The following is a 10,173-nucleotide window of genomic DNA, read 5'->3' as shown; positions in this document are numbered from 1 at the left end:
CAGTTAAATGCCACTGACATGTTACCTTTAAGGTTCTCTAATGATAATCTAGAATTGTTTGGAATATGTTTGTTGTTTTTAAAAAAAACATATTTTGTATTGATTTCAGAGAGTAAGGGAGAGAGACAGAAACATCAAACACTTCTAAGATTGCTAGAGATCAGAAATAAGAAAGACACTTGGGGTTTCCTTCATTTTTCTCTTATTCACAAAATTTTTCTTCTCCCCATTGTTTATGAGAGAATGATGAAAGAGAATCATTGATTGGCTGCCTCCTATACTCCCCCTACTAGGGATTGAGCCTGAAACTCAGGCATGTGCCCTGATTGGAAATAGAACCCTAATCTAGTTCCTGGCTATTCTTAACTTTCATTTTGATCTTTCCTATGAAAATAATAATTGTTTTAGAAATAAAAATATATAGCAAAGTTTTCTGTTTTAGATTATCTCTGTAAAGTACCTCAAAGTTAAGGAATATATTTTCATCATTTTATATGAAAGAATATGTTTACTGAATTCCTAAATTATCTAGTTTCCTTTTCCATTAATTATCTGGTTGTAAAATGTGTATTTGGGACACATTTTACAGTTCATAATTCACAGAGTATACCTTTAAAGTCTATCTTATGTGTTAAAGAAAAACTGGATTTTAAGTTCAACTTCTCTAATGTGCACAAGTACACCAGGGGGAAAAAACTGAGATTGTAGCACTTCAAACTTTTTTGACATCAACATATTTTCTCTCTTTAATAAGAAAAGTAACACATACAGCCTGGGAATCTGCAAGTGTGACTAGCCTTACGTCCAGTCTCCGTAACCAAATGCCTGTATGGTGCCATTTGAGCAAGACTTCGGGTTGCTTTTCACTCAAGAACCACTGTGCTTAACGTTTTCATCGTTAGAGATCACTTGGTTCTTTAAAAAGTGCAAGTACTCTTAGAACCTTTAACAAATTCACACAAGGTGTTCATGACCTAATGATTTCTGACGTTGAAAATAAAAATATTATGTCCTCTCTGCTTTTCCACTCTCTTCTATGTAAATGCTTACTGTTGTGAAAAGTTAATACAACATGAAGTACAAACGACTGCAAACACAACCTACTTCACAATTTTGCCTGAAGTTCACTTCCTGTGAAGCGTTTTGGTAAAGGCGTCGATAATGAATGAGGTGCAGCACAGACCACAGAACTGATTATGGCTTGGGTCCAGAGGCACAAGTCTGTGTATTTTAAAGAAAATGGGTCACATCATTGTGGGGGGAAATCTGCGATGTCACTTTCATTCCTAAAACACATTTCCACTCAAATTACTTTCTATTCATTTTCCCAATAAATACCTTGTAGCAGAGTTAGCAGGAAATTCCTTTGAGGGGCCCTCCCCTTGTCAATCCTCAAAGACTGATCAGAAAATTGCATGTAAACAACTCTGACCTCTTCAGAAGTAGGCCAGAATTTATTTACTTTCATCATTTAGAATCACCTTACCATTTTCTTAGATTGTACAAGCACACGATGAGGCTCAAAACCTGGGCCGTCGCCTGATAAACACGTGGATGAAGCGCTAACACCTGGCTCCGGAACAGCTGCCCACCAAGTTCTACACCTGAGGACTTCGAACCCAGACAGAACCTAACTTTCTGCGGCCACTGAACGTAAGTCTAAGCGACTTCCGGCCCACCTGGAGTCTGGAGCCTCCTTTACTTCCGCCTCCGCGGGGCCTGCTGGGAAAACGGGGGCAGGAAATCCCACAGGCTCGTTTCTTTCCTCTCTGCGCCTCACGCTCTTAATGACAGAAAAGGGCTGCGGGCCTTCGGGGAGGAATGTTTCTCCCGCCCCTCAGCTACACCTGGCGTTTCCACACCGTTTCCCCACCACACACGGGTGGGCGTCCTGTCCCATGGCCGAGCCCCTTCCCTACTCCGTCTGCTCCTAACAGCAGTCAGCCGAGCCCGCAAAACGCTTCTGAAAACGAAAAGCAACGCCTTCCAAGCTGACGCCTCCCGCCTCCCGCCTCCGCCTCCCGCCTCCCGCCTCCCGCCTCCCACCTCCCGCCTCCCGCGGCTGATGTGTGGGCCTCTGCGGGGAAGAAGCCGCAGGGTGTGGGGCAGGACCTGCAACGGCCTCCCTTGCTCCTTCTTCGGCTCCCTCGGCATATGTTCCTCGTCTGTCCTCACCTCTGTGGGGACACCGCGCGTGCAGTTCGCCCACTGCCTCACAGCGCTCTGGGCTCCACTCCCAGCATGCCCTGCGCGCCACCACTCCAGGCCGCCCTGCAATCCCAGCATGCCCTGCGCGCCACCACTCCAGGCCGCCCTGCAATCCCAGCATGCCCATCGCTCTGGGCAAGCCCCGCACACCACGTGCTCCGGGCATGCTCGATAATTCACCACACCCTGTCCGCTTCCACAGTCACCCACACGCCCTTGCTTCCCCTTCAACACCTGCCAGGCTGCCCCTGTGGTTCCCTGAGAGAAGAGCTGGGGTTGGCCCAGTGGGTCGGGCCGGGAGGCCCTTGCCGTCCTTGTCCTGGAGGGAGAGGAAAGCTGCATCCTTGCAGTAGGGCCGCCGGGGAACCGCAGGCACGAAGCCCCGCGCTGCCTACGCTGGAGGGCAGTCGGGCCTCAGATACACAAGTCCACACTTAGCGTCCCCCGGAAAGACCTGCGGAGGCTGAACTGTCCATGACTAGGACATCCTGCGGCGCAGCGTGACGGGGAATCCTGGGGCAAGTGCGGCACAAATATTACTAAGTGCCTCCTGTGTTCCGGGAGCTCTTCTAGGAGGTAGTGATGGAGCATTAAGCAAACAACATTCCCTGCCCTCGTGGGGCTTACATTGTACTGGGGGGTCGGGGGGCAAATAAATAAGCAAAATATTAATATGGTAGATGCTGATGGGATAGGGAGCCAGGGAGTGTTGGGAGAGGCTGTTAACAGACGTCAAGAGGCCTCCTGAGCAAGGTGGCACGTAGGACGTGAAAGAGGTGGGAGGGGAAGACCGTGCTGGTATCAGGGGAGAACATTGCAAGAGAGGCATAGCAAGGACAAGGACCCAAGGGAGTTGGCTGCGGTGGAGCTGGAAAGATAAATAGTGACTTGAGGCCAGAGAAGTTAAAACAGACAAACAGTATCAGGCCTGCTAAGACGTGTTACATTGTAAGAGGTGCACCCGGGCTGCTGTGCTGAGCATAGACTAAAGGGTACAGAAGGACAGGAAGGAGAGCAGTTAGGAGGTAGTACCATTTATCCAGGAGGGAGATGATGCGGGTTGGATCAGGAGATTGGCATAGAGGCAGTGAGATGGCATGGGATAAAAAGGTACTTTGAAGTTACATCTAATAGGCCTTGGGTATGGATTGACGTGGGGTCTGAGAGAGAGGAGTCAAGGAGGACTCCAAGGTATTTGTACTAAGGACTTGAAAGGATGGGGTTGCCATTAAGAGGAAGACTGGGGTGGCGTGGGGGGAGACAAGTTTGGGATGGAGATCAGGAGGAGTTTCGGTTTTGGACTTGTGGAGATTCATTCGGACATGAAGGGGATTCGTTCGGGAGGAAAGATCTGTATGTGATAGATGGTATTTAAAATGATGAGTCCAGATCAGAACTCCAAGAGAGTGAGTGTGGATGGAAAAGAAGTCCAAACACTGAAACCTGGTAGACTCCAATGTAAATTCCGGGAGATGAAGAAAACACATGGGTGGAATGTCAAAGTTTTTCCTAAGAGAAGATTTGGTACTTTTCAACTTTACATTTTACCAGGTTCCAGCAGTTATGTTGTGAAAGAATGAGATTTTGTATTTTGCTTAATGTTTGATTTACAGTAGAAAAGTAATATTTTATTGCAAAATAAATTTTAGCAAAGAGGAGTGTTTTCAGATATCCTCCTATCTCAGTAAGAAAGTGCTCAATCCTTACATATTGTTTGGTTATATATAATCACAGTTGTGAGATCATTGTAAGTGATTATCACAAGGTTAGTGAGCAAGATCAGCCTCCTATGACAAAATCAGCCTCCTTTAGTTTACAATAGTAAGTGAACAAAATACAGTCTTCTCAAACGAACATGCCAACAAATTTAATGTCCTAAACTTAACATTTATAGTCTGAATAGTCATTGGAATTATTAAGACAAACCTTTGAAGATTATAGAAAAGCTCTTTATCCTACTTGGTACATTCACATAGGGAAAAAGGCTAGATATTCACTAGCCTTTCTTAGCTATTTAAATAAGGGAAAAGCCAACTGTTTTTCATTCTGAAAAGCATGGGTCACTGCCTCATGTTCTGAATATCTCTACTATTGAACTTACAGCCTCTGGCTTCAGTAACCGCTTTAACAATGCAGAATGAAAGATAGTTGAAGTTTTTAATTATGCTCACATCACCAAACACCCAAGTACTAAATAGTCCATTTCCATTCACATAAAAGGTGAAAGATATGGGCCTTATTTCAACCTTTATTTGAATAAACAAATGATAAAAAACTATGAAACAGAAATTTGCATACCAACTGTATATTTAGTTGGACTAATTATTTTATAGACAGGAATATTGCTTTGGTAATATTTGTAAGATCTATGACTCAGACATATAAATTGAAATATATATTTATGGATGAAATTATATAACTGGAAATTGCTTTAGAATGATTCCATGGGAGATAAGGGTGGTGATAAAGAAGAAAAAAAATTGGCTGTTTTAATAATTGTTGAAAATGAGTGAAGGTTTATATTATCTGTGCTTTTATGCATTATACATAACATCCTCTCTACTTTTGTATATGTTTGAACTTTTATATAACATAAAGTTTTTTGAAAAAAAACTCCTCCTCCCCCTCCTCCTCCCCTTCCTCCCCCTCCTCCCCCAAGACTCCATAGGCAGCAAAATTGCAGACATATGTTGTAGCAATATCTTTTTTTTTTGAAGGTTTATTATATACTCCGTATTTATTTATTTATTTATTTATTGCTTAAAGTATTACAAAAAGTATTACATATGTCTCCGTTTTTTTTTCCCCCCGCCCATGAAAATCCCCTGGCCTCCCCTACCCCCCCCCCCCCCAGTGTCTTATGTCCATTGGTTATGCTTATATGCATGCATACAAGTCCTTTGGTTGATCTCTTACCCACCCCCCTCCTGCCCTCCCACCCTCCCCGGCCTTCCTGCTGTAGTTTGACAGTCTGTTCGAGGCAGCTCTGCCTCTGCATCTATTTTTGTTCATAAGTTTATAATGGTCTTTATTATCCAGAAATGAGTGAGATCATGTGGTATTTTTCCTTCATTGACTGGCTTATTTCACTTAGCATAATGCTCTCCAGTTCCATCCATGCTGTTGCAAATGGTAAGAGCTCCTTCTTTTTTACAGCAGCATAGTATTCCATCGTGTAGATGTACCACGGTTTTCTAATCCATTCATTTACAGATGGGCACTTAGGCTGTTTCCAGATCTTAGCTATGGTGAATTGTGCTGCTATGAACATAGGGGTGCATATATCCTTTCTGACTGGTGTTTCTGGTTTCCTGGGATATATTCCTAGAAGTGGTATCACAGGGTCAAATGGGAGTTCCATTTTTATACTGTCTTCCATAGTGGCTGTACCAGTCTGCATTCCCACCAGCAGTGCACAAGTGTTCCTTTTTCTCCACATCCTCTCCAGCACTTGTCGTTTGTTGATTTGTTGATGATAGCCAGTCTGACAGGTGTGAGATGGTACCTCATTGTTGTTTTGATTTGCATCTCTCGGATGATTAGTGACTTTGAGCATGTTTTCATATGTCTCTTGGCTTTCTGAATGTCCTCTTTTGAAAGGTGTCTATTTAGATCCTTTGCCCATTTTTTGATTGGATTGTTTATCTTCCTTTTGTTAAGTTGTATGAGTTCCCTATAAATTTTGGAGATTAGGCCCTTATCAGATATGACATTGGCAAATATGTTTTCCCACACAGTGGGTTTTCTTGTTGTTTTTTGATGGTTTCTTTTGCTGTGCAGAAGCTTTTTATTTTGATGTAGTCCCATTTGTTTATTTTCTCTTTAGTTTCCAATGCCCTAGGAGCTGTATCGGTGAAGAAATTGCTTCGGCATATGTCTGAGATTTTGTTGCCTTTGGATTTTTCTAGTATTTGTATGGTTTCCCGTCATATATTTAAGTCCTTTATCCATTTTGAGTTTATTTTTGTGAATGGTGTAAGTTGGTGGTCTAGTTTCATTTTCTTGCATGTATCTGTCCAATTTTCCCAACACCATTTATTGAAGAGACTATCTTGACTCCATTGTATGTTCTTGCCTCCTTTGTCAAATATTAATTGAGCGTATTGGTTGGGGCTGATTTCTGGGCTCTCTATTCTATTCCATTGATCTATAAGTCTGTTCTTGTGCCAGTACCAGGCAGTTTTGAGAATAGTGGCTTTGTAATACAGCTTGATATCTGGTATTGAGATCCCACCTACTTTGTTCTTTCTCAGGATCGCTGTAGCTATTCGGGGTCGTTTTTTATTCCAGATGAATTTTTGGAGAGTACGTTCTAGGTCTGTGAAATATGCCATTGGTATTTTAATGGGAAGTGTAGCAATATCTTTACAGACACAGATCCTAGGGCAAGAGAGACTAAGGAGAAAATAAACTAATGGGACTACTTCAAAATAAAAAGCTTCTGCACAACAAAAGGAACCATCAACAAAACAACAAGAAAGCCCACTGCATGGGAGAACATATTTGCCAATGTTATCTTCAATAAGGGTTGAATCTTGTTGTATTTTATGGCATTGCCTGCTTCGGTTTTTGGTCTGAAGATAGTTTCTTGTTCAGGTGGCCATTAACCTCTGCCTCACGAAGAACCTGTTGGAAGTTATTGTAAGCAGGTAGGCAGGTAATCGTGAAAGCAGGTCCGGAGCAGTGGTAGTGGGGATAAACAGGAGAGCACTGATTAGAGAGGTGTTTAGGAGGAAAAACCTATAGAACTTGCTGATGGATGGGTGACACCATCAACTGTATTTCATAGACTGTCTAGAACCTTGAACCCTTTACAAAGTTAAAGAGGATATCTGGAATTTTTCTTATCTACACCATTTCACTCTTGTTCTATTTACTTTTGCTGGAGAAAAGAGTTTTAAAAAAATAAATTTAGTATTGCAACAATGCCCTACAATCAAACATTTACTCTCCCTAATTACCTGCTCCTACTTAAAGATGGATATAGCAGGAACATGTGCTTAAGAAAGTATTTACAATAAGATGTCCTACACATAATTGACTTACTGTCTGATATTAACTGTGGGAAATCGCCTTACTTCAGCAATGAATTTAAGACATTTGTATCAGCTTTGTGATCAGATAATATCCATTGCTCTTTGCTCCTCATTTCTGCCTCTGATTGATCAGATTCTCAACTGACATTCTGGTGTGTTATAAATATTTGTGAGGAGGGCCTGCAGGTCCACCAGGGCCTGGTCAGGTTCCTCCCCAAGGCCGGGGCGGCCTCCCTGGCGCCCCGAGTTCTGCCCACTCATCTGGGGAGGCCTCAGCGCGTCCTGGGGGGGAGTGCAGCCACCGCGCTGGGTTTGCGCTCAGAGCCCTGGAGTTTCTTCTCTGCCAATTTGGGGAAGAAGCGGCCTACGCCCTGGAGAGCCACATCCTCAGGGTCCAAATAGAAGCCCAGAGAGAGGTGGATCTGATATTGAATACCTAGACTTCTATAAGCCTGTCGTGTGGTTTTGGATCCTCGTAGGACTTGCTTACTTTGCTGCTGTCCTGAGCATGATTGCAGACTGGCTCCGAGTGATTTCGAAAAAGACAAAGGAAGAGGTGGGAGAGTTCCGAGCCCATGCTGCCGAGTGGACAGCCAATGTCACGGCTGAGTTCAAGGAAACCAGGAGGCGGCTGAGTGTGGAGATATATGACAAGTTCCAGCGCGCCACTTCCATTAAGCAGAAGCTCTCTGCAGAACTGGCTGGGAACCACAACCAGGAGATGACCCCTTGTAGGAGGACCCTGTCCGTGAACCACCTAGCCACCGAGAGGGATGTCTTGCCTCCCTTATTGAAAACTGAAAGTATCTATTTGAATGGATTGACGCCACACTGTGCAGGGGAGGAAATTGCCGTTATTGAAAACATTAAATAGCCCTCTCTTTGAAGAGCCTTAGGCATAACCATAGGTGAGGACTTCTATATGCTCTTTAAGACTGTTGCTGGTAGCATTTTTCAAAATTGTGCATGAACTCCATAAGGGGGAAAATAGATACACCCATCACGGTCATCTACCATCAAGATAATTTGGAATTCCGAGCCAGCACTATCTTTTTGATGATGCTTGTACGATCTATTTTCTTTGACCAGTGGAATAAAACAAGCAATGTCTGGAAAAAATAAAAATAAAAATAAATAAATAAATAAATAAATATTTGTGAGTAAAAGCAACTTCAACTCATACATGATTAATTTTAAAATGAATAAAATTTTAATAATTGAGAAAATTTTGGAAATTATTGCTAATAGAAGGGGAATTGTTTAGAAATCAATCAAGCTATATATACTAGAGATATATAGGGTGTCCCCATAAATGTATACACACTTTAACAGCTGATAGCTCAATTTAAAAAATGAAATGTATATTAATAAACATTGCCTTTATAATTCAAAGTGTGTGCATACATTTTTGGGACACCCTATAGATATTTTGGGGAGGATAGATGGTATCATGAGTTTTAAAATACATGGATATAATGCAAATTATCCATGTAGACATTTGAATTAGAGTCCATCTTTGTAGAAGTACCCATTTATTGAGAGAACCAGCTTTCTATGGTTGTAACTATCCAATAGCAAATATAACTATTTACCAAAATGGGCAGGAAAGGGATGCTCATGTAAGTCTTGTGCACAAGTTGCAGAAGGAATTGGAAAATAAATTTTAAAATCTAATAATATTTGCTTATTTTTGTCTTATAATGAAAGAGAAGGCTGAGTGCTTTCTACAGTATATTTTTACCTGAGGAATTTTAGGAGTAGAACTGGTTTTCTAAATGTTTATACAAATTCATTTGCTGGAGGGGAAGTCAGGAGTTTATAAGTATTTGTGTTCCTTTACCAGGTTTGTTTGTTTCTAAATTTGCCTAAGTTTACTTCACCTTGAAACACCTGCCAGATAGGATGTTTCCTCATACCTGCATTTTAGAATAAGGAAATTTTGTTGAATAATAATAATAACAACAACACTAGTTAAATCTGTTGATTTCTTTCTGTGCTAGCCCCTGTGCTATGCATGTTATAAGAAGTGATTTAGAACAGTTAACCATCTGGCTCATAGTTATGCATCTGATAAGTCACGCCTGATAGGATCCAGGTCGCTGGCACCAACCTTTTCTTTTTCATCACTTCTAGAGTTATTTGAAAATGGGATTGAAATCTGAAACAGCCTTGACATTGAATTTAGAGATAGCCATCCACTCAAGAGATGCATTGCTTTGTCTTGGGGAGATTTAGTAGTCCTGACAACTGTTAGGGAAATAGTATAATTTTTGTTTACTATTTTTTAAACATATAGGAAATTTTAACATTAAATGGAAACATTATGAAAAAGACAAAGTCTCAAATCAATAAACTTCCACCTCAAGAAACTAGAAAAAAGCAAATAAATAAACCCAAGGCAAGCAGAAAGATATAATAAAGACAGAAATCAATGACATTGAAAAAAAAGAAAAACAATAGAAAAAAATCAAAGAGCAGAAAAGCTGGCTCTTTGGAAAGATCAGTAAAACTGACAAATCTCTAGCAAGGTTGACAACAAAAAATGGGATAAGTCACAAATTACTAATATCAGGATATCACCACAGACCCTGCAGACATTGAAGGATAGTAAGGGACTACCATGAACAACTATATACACATAGATTTATCAATTTAGATGAAGTGGACTAGTTCCTCAAAAAGCACAAACTACCACAACTCACCCAGAATGAAACAGAACATTTGAATAGCTCCATAACTGTTAATGGACATTAAACTCATAGTTTAAGACCTCCTAAAAAATAAATCTGCTGGCCCATATGGTTTCACTGGATAATTTTACCAAAATTTTAAAGAATAACAACAATTGTACATAATCTCTTCCAGAAAAATAGAAAAGGGAATACTTCTCAATTCAGTCTATGAAGCAGTATTACTCTTATATCCAAAC

The sequence above is a fragment of the Myotis nattereri genome (assembly GCF_964212035.1).
Source record: "Myotis nattereri genome assembly, chromosome: 8".
In the NCBI taxonomy this organism is placed as follows: Eukaryota; Metazoa; Chordata; class Mammalia; order Chiroptera; family Vespertilionidae; genus Myotis; species Myotis nattereri.
This window is presented reverse-complemented; position numbering follows the sequence as displayed.